The sequence below is a fragment of the Chenopodium quinoa genome, unplaced genomic scaffold (assembly GCF_001683475.1).
Source record: "Chenopodium quinoa cultivar QQ74 unplaced genomic scaffold, ASM168347v1, whole genome shotgun sequence".
Taxonomy (NCBI): domain Eukaryota; kingdom Viridiplantae; phylum Streptophyta; class Magnoliopsida; order Caryophyllales; family Amaranthaceae; genus Chenopodium; species Chenopodium quinoa.
The window spans coordinates 1,348,552-1,362,182 of record NW_018742483.1 but is presented as its reverse complement, the minus strand read 5'-3'; positions in this window follow the sequence as shown (position 1 = coordinate 1,362,182).

Here is a 13,631-nt window from a genome sequence, read left to right as displayed (position 1 = left end):
GCTAAATGATGTGGTTTTAAGCCCCTAAGTCTAGATTTAGATGGATAGGGTAATAGGATTAAGCATTGGATATTCTTTGACTCGATCATACATATGCATGTGGCCGCACCTCAATGTGAGGGGTTGCCTAAGTATCCGTTAGGAATCATGACAAATGTAGCTCTAACCAAACTTTTCAAAAGTGTATGTACACCTCAAAGAGTTCTTTCAAGGGTTGTAATGTGGTTAAGCTAAAGGTTTAAGGAAGAAAGGGGTAAAATGATCAAGACCCGAGCGAAGCCCCCAAAATATGCAATTTTGTATTTGAAAACTTGGACTTTGCAAGTTTTATTTTTCATATATTTTTTTAATTTGAATTTTTTTATTGAATCAATGTAGACAATCTCGGATCATGTGGTCCATCACTCACTTAGCATTCATGTTTTTCAGCCATGGTACCAAGCACTTGATGAGAGACGCAATTTGAGACGTGTTCATATTGAAGACATTGGAACACTTGCCATTGGACATTTTTATTTAATTTTTTTTTTTATTTACCTTTGTTTTTGGTTTTTTTTTTTTATTTTATCTTGCTTTCTGAATGTTACACAAATTGCATACCTTCGCATCCCAGGGTTAAGTGAATGTGGGTTGAATAAATAAGGTCAATCGTTAGACAAGGATCAAAGTGGTTGACGAAGAAATGGATATGTGATTGAATGGATAATCAGGAATGATAGGGTTGCAAAGGTGCCTCAAGTCATTGGTGTACCTTGTGTTTAGTTTGGTAATTGATTTATTTTTTGTGTGTGAAAATGATCGAGATGTAAAGAATACTCAATTTATTGATGAAAATGGTGAATAAGCTTACAAAATTATCAAATTATAGAAAGGGAAATCTATGCTAGAATTGAATTGGGGAAAGGGAAACTAAAAGATAAAAAAAAATGAAATTTCGCGCGAAAGGATAGCCGTGCGCCTTGTGTTCATTACTTCTTGTCACATCTTACCACCTGGAGGGACGGGAAGTTTGTTGGCATCTACTAAGTGTTGAATTGCATCCATCAAAATCCAGCATTGTTCGGTAGAGTTACCCCTTCCTTAATGGTACCTGCAATGGGCATTGGGATTCCATTTGGCGATCTTTTCTTCTGGTTTTGGCTCTGGAAATGGGCCAATAGGTGTGATCAAGCCTTGACCATAGAGGCGATCAGAGGCTGCATCATAATTCATTCCTAAAGGAGTGTAAGTTCCCCTTTTCTTGGGCAATGGAGCATCAAGAGCTAACACTTCATTGAGATCAACTTGGCTTATATTGTTGGTAGTATTTTCGTGCTTAGAAGACGAAGAAGAAAGAAGGTTATTTTTCCTATTTTTCCAAGTGTTATTTTTGTTACTACAAGTAGCCTTTATTAGCTCATCCTTGATATTGATGCCGATATCGTATACAGCTTCGAAAGTGTTCAATGGAAGAAATTTGAGATGTTCCCTATACTTGTGAGTTAGATTTTAAATAAAAAGGCGAACTATAGGGAATATTTCAAGCGTTAATCCCCTATCTTGAACCCCACTGTGATCATACACTAAAGTACGGTGGCGTCCAAAAGGGAAGAAGACAAAGCAAAAGAGTCGCCAATAAGTTATAGGAACTTGTAAACCGTTCACGAGGTGAAGGTTACACCCCTTAACAATCCAAGAGATCGTCCACTCCATAAGGTCTTGAACCAAATAGGGTTCGGGGATGAAGGTACAAATCCAACCTAAAAGAGATTGAACCTGCCTTAATAATAGGCCTCTACTTTATTCTGATCGTATTCATGTGCGCTTTCTGACTAACATGCAATCAATAGGATTATCCCTAAACCTGTTTATCTATGTTGTTGAATTTAATGCACAAATAAAACTATTATTGGCGATCACTTGAATTATAATCAAATTAACCCTAAACAAGATTATTAATTATCTTATTAAGCGTGATTACAAGTACAAATTCCCTTTAAACATGCATAAAAGGTGTGATCAAGCAATAACAATAAATATCAAGCAACATAATAATAATAATCATCATAATAATAATAATTATAAAAATAATAAATAATCATGTTAAAGCATAATAAAAATAGCAAGATCCTAGGCATGATACTAACAAGATTAATAACAAAGCCTAGCATGTCACTAAACATTAAAAATCAAAGCTTTAACCCTAACATGATACTAACAATCATAAATATTAGGAAGAACATAAAAGGCATCGTAACAATCATATTTAATATTAAAGTTACCCTAGACATTATACTAGGAATATCATAATAATATAATAACCTAAAGATGATTTCTACATCATAATATCAATAAAAACCATTAAAGTACTTACTTTGATGCCTCGTACCTCTTTCTAATAACAAAATACACACGTTAGTAACTTCAAGGAAAACAATAAACAAAACAATTAAATTAAATAATTGGAAATAGTGATTTGGGACCAAACCCTTAGAAATTAACCTTTCACGTCTAGGGCGAAGGCAACTTCGAATATGGCTAGGTGTATCTAAGTCTAATGAATGCGGAATTTTTTATATTTGAGAGAACCTAGTTTAGAAAAAGAGAGAGAAAGTAAATTAAGAGAATCTTGACGAGAGTTGGTGAGAAGAGAATAACAGAGAATTGATGATTGTTGGTGAAAACTGGTTATCGAAAACGGAGTTTTTACGACGTTATTTATAAAGAAAATCAGGCAAAAAGAAAAAATATCAAAACAGAGTTCTGGCGCACGTAAAATTGAATTAGCGCCAATGCTGGCTATTGGCGCCAGACGCCAACATTAGCGCTAGGCGCCAAGCGTAGCGCCAGGCGCTACAGCTGGCGTTTGGCGCTGTTTCAGAAAATCACGCGTTTTCTTAAAATTAGATAAAAATTGTCGTACAGGAGGATAAAATCGTATTTACCTAAAAAATGCTCTTTGATTTTAATTAAAACTCTTAAAAGTCAACAAAAGTCAATTTATCAATGCTAATTGAATTAGGAATGAAAAGAACCCTCTAGAAGAATCTAGAAGACTAAAACTATTCCTAATTGCATTAGGAATGATAAATCTATATTAGGCCCTCCCCTAGATCATTGGGCCGCATATAAGGCTCAAACCGGGCCCTGTTCAGAAAATTGACCATAAATTCCTCAATATTCATCGGAATTGGGCTTATAATATATCGTTGGAAAGCTCTTGTCAAACCCCATCCAACTACACTACTATAGGACCCATATCATGGACCAACCAAACTATATTGACTGTTTTCTTAAAATAAGTTTTCAAAAACAGAGAGAAGAGAAAAGAAATTAAAACTATCCGCAACACTAGGCTTTCCACACTTTCACTTCATTCGATTATGATTCGACGTGAAAGGTACGCATCACTGGGTTTGGTTTTGTGGAGACACAAATGGTGTCTACACAAACAATCTCTCTTTTTTGGGAGGATCTAAGAGTAGAGTCGTTTCCCTCCACCTGTTCAGATAAGCGGTGAAGCCTTCATTCGCTTACTATTTGAGAATAAAGAGTTCACGTTTAGAAGTTTTAGTTTGAATGTTACACTTGTAATAATTCATGAAACTGTCGATGACATCTTGCCAAGTCGCCGTACGGTTGGCATCTAGGGAATAAAACCATTGTTGGCAAGCATGCTCTAAGGAGAGAGGGAACAATGTATGGAAGAGTGCTACGTCCATTTCCTTAAGAGCCATGGTTGCAGAGAACGCCTTCAAATGGAATATTGGATAGTTAATAGGCTTAAACTTTGGAATATATGTAGTGGAGAACTTTTCAGGGAGTCTGTCTTTCACATCTAGAGGAGTGGGAGACTGTTCCACATAAGCGAAATCCTCTTAAATCTTACTCATTTGTTCCTTCAATTTATCAAGGGTAGAAATAGTGACCTTGTTTTGTTCCATGGTAGTCACCCTAGTTGTGAGCGTTTGTACCATGGCATCGAGTATCTCGATGGTCTTTTTAAGGTTCACAACGTCTTTCTTAGTGGCCATTGGAACAAACTAAAAGTAGTTTGAAGATCAACGCCTAGGAGATTGTTGCGGTGTAATGAATCGAACCGTATTAATCTACCCCTACTCCTTGACCAAGTACTGAAATAAAACAATTCACTTAATTGTTTGACTTATTGCTCAAGATAGGCAAGGAAAGGAGAAAATAGACATTTGAAAACAGATTAGAAAAACTTCACTCGTTTTTTTATTATTATAGCGAAAAAAGGTGCATGAATCTAGTATACGATCATAAATGGCACGGTGCACGACTCGAGTCGGAACATAAAGAAAGTGTATGGACTATACTTGACTCGTGAGTGATTAAGTGATGTTATAAGACTCGTGGTATGATCGTATGGCTAGACATGTGTACAGTAACCAAAATTACTGATGCGAGGACCAAATTAGTACGGAAGACTAAAAAAGCTGACTAGACTTATTCTTGGGCACCATGACACGGTGAACTGTACCGTGTTGCGGAACAACCTGCCGTGACATGACACTAATTGTCGTGACGCGTCATCTCTATCGTGGCGCGGTGATCAGTTCCAAGTGTTTTTGTTTTTTTTTTTCAGTTTTACTAGTGTTTACGCTAATTACCAAGTGAGTACGGTCCATTGGCTTTAGTAAGTCATAAAATAAAGCACCATAAACAAAGAAAACTTGTTAAGGGTAAGATCAAAATGATTACATATATGGCACGTAGGCACAATGATGCAAAGACAAGTTTGCAACCTAAGATCAAGTTCTATGTTCCATTATGGTCAGGTTTATTTGGTTTCAAAAGGGTACCATGGTTAAGAGTTTGGACGCGTTAGCAAAGCAGCCTCCCTTGAGGGTGTATGCCAACGGGTGGCTTCGCGAGTTCGTGATGAAATCGAACTCGACTCTATAGTTTGGGTGGATTTAATATCTCGGATGAACCCTTATTTCCATGAGAATTTTTAGGTTGATAGATTTTAAATCCCCCAGGGCTAAGACGTATATAGAACACACACGTTTTTTCAGAAAAATCGAAGGAAGCTGACTGTGAGAAGAGAAATAAAGCCACTGGAAAGAATTCAGGACTGCCGCGACACGGCAGAATCTACCGTGTCATGGTGCTGGACACCGCATCACGGTGCCCTGCACCGTGACATGGCAAGCTCTGTCGTGGCGCGATAGTCAGGAAATCTGATTGGTGCCCCTATTTTCTTCGTTCATGACCAGGTTATCCAATTTTTCCTACGGGACAGACCTGAGATACGACGTTAAATCGTCTATGCATATGAAAAAAATGCCAAATTAACTATAAGAATACTTTTCAAGAATCTTTCAACTCTCATCCACTCATATTATTTAAATACCAATCACTCAAATATATCAATAACCAAGAATCCTCCACAGCGGAGTCGCCAAATTATATGCGTCGTTTGAAGTGAGCCTACATTAAGCATGTTGTGAATATGCTTGGAATTCTTAGGAAGTGGGAATTGACAAATACGATTAGGGACAAGGAAAGTAGGGAGCCGCCAACAAAATTTTAAGGAACTTGTAAATCATTCACGGATCATAAAAGGTAACCTCGATTAAGGGACAACGATAGGCAACAACGATTGACTCGTGAAGGTTACACCCCATTCATAATCCATGAGATTACTAACTCCATATGGTTCGGAACCACTAAAGGAGGATTGGGGATGATGGTACGAAGTGAGTCATGGAGTCACATTCGCCGGTATTAGCATCTACTCGATTCTTGTAGCGAAAAGTATTCCTGCGATCTCAAAGGCATGCAGATAAAATATTCAATTTGCTCCAAACTATTATTACGCTAAATTGGTTTAATATTAATGCAACACATAATTCTAAAATATTTGTGATCACCTGATTAAATAACAAGATTAAAAAGGAACCTAAACCAGCTGTCCAAATTATCTTATTAGGCGTGATTTTCAATTACATATTCCCTTTAAACATGCAATATGGTGATCATAATAACAATAGAGTTAACATTAATATTGGAAGCAATTTAACAATAATAGCGTTAGTAAAATCAAATATAAATTAATCTAATTACGTTACTAGCAATATTAAAATAAAATAAGTAATTAAATTAACTAATTACTCATATTCCGCGCATTCCTTTAAATTGCTACATTATGAATAAATTGTTCGTAACTTCAATAAAAAAAAATATAAATCAAATGGAAGTTAAATTAAATAAATGTAGAGTTGATTTGGTCCAAACCCACAGTTATTTGTACTTTTCACACCTTGGTTTAAGGACGGAACCTCGGGTCGAGTATGGACTCCTTGGAGTGCTTAAGGGAAGAATGGTTCAATTAGGAATATAGGTTTAAGGCTTAGCGTATGAGAGAGAGAGGAAAATGATTGTTGTTGTAAAAAGAGAGGAAGAGAGAATGATTTGGTACCCAGAACTGCAGAATGGAGGGGGGGTATTTATAGACGAAATGAGTAGGGGATCTCACGAAACCCTGGAAAAGATAAAAACCCTAGTATTGGGGTACTGTGTCATGGAAGATTTATGCCGCAACACAACAAGAGATCCCATGACACGGGGGAAAATAGTGTGACGCGAGACGGTTTGGTGTGATACGGGATAGAAAACAGGCTACAGAAGATAAAATGCGTTTAGGATTTCGTGGAGAAAACCACTACTAGAAAACAGGCAAATAACGACGGACTGGTTCCGACGGACACAAAAATCCGTCGGAAATGTTAAAATTTCCGACGGATTTTTATTCCGTCGAAAATTCGTCGGAAATTTCCGACGGAATAAAAATTCGTCAGAAAATATGTGCTTTTCCGTCGGAAATTACCTTTTACGGATAAATATTCCGTCAGAAATTTCCGACGGAAAAATCCGTCGAAAATTACCTTTTCCGACGAAATACAATTTAAAAAAAAAACAAAAACAAAAACAAAACATTTTTAAAGAAACCCTAAACCTGCCGTTTCTCTATCTTTCCCCTTCTCCATTTCTCTATCTTTCCTGTTCTCTCTTCTCTCTCCTTTCTCCTCTCCTTGTCTCTCCTCTCCTCTACCGTTCTTCTTGTCTTCCTCCCTTCACTTTCATCTTCTCTTTCTTTCATTTTCTTTCCCCTCTTCCAACCACCTCAAATCTCCCACCAAAACATCGACATCCGCAACAACCCCACCACCACCAACATCAACAACAACAACAACCCCAACACAGACAACTTCGACATCAACAACAACCCCACCACCGCCAACATCGACATCAACAACAAGCCCAACGCCGACGACATCAACAACAATAACGGATTTCAGATCGAGTTTCGCCCTTTCTCTCTCTTCTCATGATGAAAACAAAGGTTTTCAGGTAAAATTCGAAAATTAAAACTCTAGATCTAGAGTTTTCATGGTCGAATTTGGCCTCCTAAACCCAATTTTAAAGTTTTGTGTGGTCGAATTGAGGTATTATCTCTTTTTTTTATGTTCTTTTATCGGTTTTTTTAAATTACATGATTGTTTATTGTCGTTGGCGGTGGTGGTTTTAGGTGGGTGGTGGGGTGGTTAGGGGATGGATCTGGTTAGGTTAGGCGTGTAGGGGTTCTGGTGGAGGTTTTGGTGGTTGGGTAGTGGGTGGTGGTGTGGGTAAGGGGAACTTGTGTGGGATGGTGTTTAGGTTAGGGGGGCTGGTGGTGTGGGGTGGAGGTGCAGTGGTGGGTAGACTTTTTTTTTTGTTTTTTTTAACAAGTTTTCGATGGAATTTTCGTCGAAAATTTCTGGCAGATTAAAGTCCGTCGGAAATTTCCGACGGATTTTTCCAGCCCTAGAAATATCTTCCGACGGACTGAATTCCGTCGGAATTGTGTTTCCAACGGAAATTTCGTCAGAAAAAGCTGTTTTCCTACAAATTATATTGCGACAACCCGTTCCGACTGAAGGGTTTTCGACGGAAAACAGGATGTTTCCGACGGAATTTTTCCGTCGTTATTTGGCTGTTTTCTTGTAGTGAACATGGAGTAATCCCGTGTCACGGCATGGGCACCTTGACACAGTATTGGGCACCGTGACGCGATATTGTCCACCATGGCACGGTACACAACGCCGTGTCGTGGTGTATAGTATGCCAAAATCGCGTCCAGATTCATAAGCGCGCGAGAAAATGTGCCAAATACACGGAAAAAGCACAGTTACACGGTGAGAAATACCGTGTCACCGCAACAGGTACCGTGACACGGCAACAAGTACCATTCCACTTCATTTTTTGCCGTGACGCGGCGTTTTTACACTATGCGTGGTAATTCTTGTTTTTTTACGCGTTTTTAAAACCATGATAACTTTTAATCCGTAACTCAGAATAAGGCATATAATATATCATTTAAAATATTTTCAAGTCTACTTTTCAACCCTATTGGAATCCGGTCAAAATAATTTATATATTTTATGATATGGTTTTTTTTAGGAGAAGGGTGTCGGTTTTGGGCCGAGTTTAGTATTTTGCTCATATCTTCTTCGTTTTAAATCGGAATTGGGCTTATAATATATGGTTGGAAAATTTTTTTTAAGGCCTGTCCGACCAAATAATAATTGGACTAAAATCATTGGGCTATAAAATCAGATTCTCTCAGTTTTGTGATGTGGACACGAAAAGAGGAAAACAAGTTATGGTGTAGGGAAATGAGCTAGAAAATGGACTGGTTTATGAAATGTGTTGAATGGAAACATAGATCTAAGAACTCCAAAGATTAAATATTCAACCCGACCAATTATGCAAATGAAAGGTTGTTTATCATCGGGTTTGGTTTTGGGGAGACATTTTTAGGTGTCTACAATAAGTTTTCTAAAAGATTTTCTTCTAAATAGATTTACTTAAAACCGTGTTTTAGGATTTTGGAAAAGTAACATGTTTATCTGTTGAAAACCCTACTTTATATATAAGCAAGTCATGTATAAATTGTAGAAATCCAAATCCATTATGATCTGTGAGTTTATGCGTGAAGAAATTGAAGTGTGCTTAATTGTGTAAGTTTTCCAAGTCTATAACTTTGTAATATTAGTTTCGGGTTTCACGCGTAGCTTGCCTTTCATATATTAGAGTCAATATTTTGTAATTTGTTGGGTTATTAGGTGTGTGTATGTATTCATCTTTGCGTACAATAGTGTAGGCTTTTAGGTTGAAGCTAAGTGAGTAGTACTAAGGGAGTACAAGTGAATCTAAGTCAAGGACTTAGATTGGGTAGGATAGCGTCCTACTGTGCAGCAAGTTCATTTTGGAACTTGTGAGCATAGGTCTGATTATAGTAGGTTTGTAACTTTTGAGTTTCCCTATTATAATGAATTATTTTGATTTAGAAATCCCTTAGAAGGGTCGAGGTTTTACTTCCATCTAGGCCCTGGAAGGTTTCCTCGTAAAATATTGTGTGCTTTGCAAGTTCCTTTACATTATGTTTTACATTCTGCAAAAATTAGTCACTTTGAACTCACCTACAATTCACCCCCCTTTGTAGTGTTTGTCTCAACTAACAATTGGTATCAGAGAAAGGTTTTCACGTGTAAGCAGATAACTTTGCTGAGTAGGTTCCTGAGGAGAGATGAATTATAAAGAGAAACTCGAAGAAGGATATTCGACCCAACGTCCACCCATGTTCAATGGTAAATTTTATACCTACTCGAAGAACAGGATGGAAATATTCATCAAGGCTGAAAATTACCAGGTCTGGCATGTTATTAAGTCTGGTGATTTTGAGGTAAGCGCAACCAAAGACAAAAATGATGAGGTAGTTTCTAAACTTATTTTTGATTTTGATAAAGAAAATTATCAGAAACTTGCACTATGGGCTTGGACCCCATGAACATAATCGAATCATGGGATGCAAGACTGTTAAACAAATTAGGGATCTACTGGAAGTTGCTAATGAAGGTACAAATGAGGTAAAACGTTCCAAAATTAATTTATTAATGTGTAGATACGAGAGGTTTGAAATGTAGTCTAAGGAAACCATTGAGAAAAAGTTCACTAGGTTTAATGATATAATAAATGAACTGAGTTCCCTTGGCAGACACATCCCTATAGATGAACAGGCTAAAAAGATCTTGAGGAGTCTACCACAATATGAATGATAGAGATCCAAGGTTACTGCAGTGCAGGAATCCAAGGACTATACAAAGTTCAACATGGAACAACTGGCTGGTTCATTGATGACTCGTGAACTTCACTTGAATTCCAATGCGGAAAGTTCCAAGAACAAGACACTAGTAGAAAAAATGCTATTTGTAACTAACAAAAACGGGCTTTTTGTAACCAACATTGGGGGTTACAACTACTTGGGTTACAAATAGTACAATCAGTTGTAACAGACATTGTTGGTTACAAATACGTACCTATTTGTAATAGACATACCAATTGTCAGTTACAAATAGGTGCCTATTTGTAACGGACAAACTGATATGTCCGTTACAAATAGGTACAAATAGGCACCTATTTGTAACAAACATATCAACTGTTAGTTACAAATGCTTGTTTTTGATATTAAAAAAAAATACCTAGCAAAAATGCTAGGTTAAGACGTCCTAGTTGAACCTAAACCCAAATCCGAAAATACCCTGCCCATAACCCAAACCTACCCACACTACCCCAACCACGACACTATCCCACATCACCAGGCCCCAACCCCGTGACCCACACCACCACCCACTAGAACTCGTACCCCTTCTCCGATCCCCTCCCAAATCGCCACAAAAACCACCAATAAACACCAAACGCCACCATCAAACACACATAAACAACAAATAATCATACAAATAACAAAACATTAAAATTATACACAAATATTAAGAAATTAATACATAATTATCTAAAAAATTAAACAAAAAATTTAATAATTAATCGAAATTACACATAAAAAATCCAAAAATTTGAAATAAATAAACAATTATACAATTATCTATAAATTATATATTGAAATTGCAATTTCATAAAAAAATAATAATTACAATTAGAAATTTAAACTAAACAAACTTAGATCTAATGTCTAATCTAAATGAAAATAAGATAGATCTAAAAACAAAAAACCTTGGGTTGACAACAGAGGCTTGTGTTGTAAGTTGATGCTAGGTTGTTAAGTGCCGTGAGCACAGTTGCTCGTTTACGGTGGATATATGTTCATGGGTTGACAATACGTGAATCTTGGTTGTTGATGAAACAATACATGGGTGGTGCGCGGTTTGTGCTTGGTGATTCTCGTGGATGCTCGTGGGCGAATGAATTACAAAGAGATCGGTTGAGAGAAAGAGGAGAGAGAAATTCGAGAGGAAAGAGCAATGAAAGTAGAGTGAAAGAGGGGAGGAGGATAGAGAGAATTGAGAGGAGAGAGAAAGATGATAAGGGAGGAGGAGAGAGAATAGATATCAGAAAGAAGAGAGGGTGGCGGCTATATAAGGGAGGAGGAGAGAGAATAGTTGTGTTTAGGGTTGGGGGAAAAAATAATGGGCTTTGGATGGTTATAGAAAAATATCATTTCTAATTGTAACCGACTATATATTGTTCGTTACAAATAGGATGTATTTGTAACCAACATTATGTTTCCCGTTACAAATAATATGTATTTGTAACCCAAAATTATGTTGTCCGTTACAAATAGGATGTATTTGTAACCAACATTAGCTAATGTTGGATACAAATATAGTAATTGTAACTAACAAAAAAAGTGTTGGCTACAAATAGGGCGTTACAAATAGCATTTTTTCTACAAGCTAGTAAGAAAGTTTAAGAAGCTGATGAACAACAGGAATTTTGATAGGAACAAGAAGACTATAAGTTCCAAAGACACTACCTGTTTTAAGTGTGGCTCCAAAGATCACTTTATAAAGGATTGTCCGCTAAAGCTAAGGAGATGAAAAAGGGAAGTTCAAAGGAAAAGAACTAGCCAAGTAGTCCAAAGTCTACAAGCCTTACTTTACGAAAGAGAACGTAAAGAAAGCTATGATTCCTCAGATTCAGAAGATGAAGATCAACCTTCATAAGAAACAACTCATCTATGTCTTATGGCTAAGACAAATGAAAAGGCCATATTACAAGAATATGAAGATGAGGTCCCAGTGAGGGGAACAACACTTGATACCATGATAGTGGTTGTTCTAAGCACATGATTGGAGATAAATCTAGATTTCTCTCATTAGATGCCTATTATGGTGGAACTGTGACCTTTGGTGGTAACATGAAAGGTTATATAATTGCTATTGGAAAGGTAGGAAGGTAAAGTTCCTATGCTATTAATAACGTATTTTTAGTCGAGGGTGTCAAACACAACTTGTTAAGTATTTCACAGTTTTGTGACAAAGGTAACTCTGTTAGCTTTACTTCTAATAAATAAAAAATCATTCACAATGACACTGGGAACATTATATTAGAAGGAACTCGCAAAGGGAACACATATACTATGGATCTCAACGAGGTTCCTAATAGCATTTTAACATGTCTCAGTGTTATAGAGGATGATATTCTTCTGTGGCATAAGAGATTTGGTCATGCAAGTTTTAATTTGCTTGATAAGCTCAGGTAAAAGGAATTAGTAAAAGGGCTTCCTTGTATTAAGTTCCTTTATGATAAAGTATGTCATGCATGTGTCAAAGGTAGATAGACTCAAGTTTCTTTCAAGTCAAAGAAAATGGTAAGCACCAATAGACCTTTGGAATTTGTTCATATGGATCTTTGTGGTCCAATGAAAATCTAAAGTAGAAGTGGTAAGAGATATGTATTGGTTATTGTTAATGATTACTCAAGATTTACTTCGGTATTCTTTCTTGTTAGCAAAGATGAAACATTTGATGACTTTGTTGCTTTTGTACAAAAAGAACAGAGAAAAATAGGTAATCCATTGGTGAATTTAAGGTCAGATCATGAAACAGAATTTGAAAATTCCAAGTTTGATGAATTCTGCACAGAACATGGAATGGATCGCAACTTCTCTGCCCCTAGAACTCCACAACAAAATGGAGTAGTTGAACGGAAGAACAGAAGCCTTGAGGACATGGCCAGGACAATGCTCATCTCAAGTAGTTTGACTAGGAACTTCTGGGCAGAAGCAGTGAACACAACTTGTTACATCCTAAATAGAGTATCAATCATAGCCATCATCAACATGACTCCATACGAAATTATCAAAAGGAGAAAGCCTAATATTTCTTACTTTAGATCTTTTTGTTGTAGGTGTATTGTTCATAATAATAGTAATAGAAACATGGGAAAGTTTGATGAACGAAGTGATGAGGCAATATTTCTAGGATATGCCTCAAATAGTAAAGATAATAAAGTTTATAATAAGAGAACAATGTGTGTTGAGGAGTCTGTACATAAAATTTTTGATGAAACTGGTCATTTGACTGATGTACAAAATGATGATGATGATGATTTTGAAATAGGACTTGTAAGGAAGAATGATCAAGATGAAGAATTGTCATCATCAAAGAAGCAGCTTATTGAAAATAAAGGTGAGCAGAACATTGAAGCAAATAATGAGGAAACAATAGAGGATGCACAAGGAACTCCAGCTCAAAATCAAAACCAGGATCAACTAAAAGTTCTAAAAGAAGTTCAAGCTGGACCACAAGATGAAGTACCAACAGACGTACTAGTAAAAAACAATC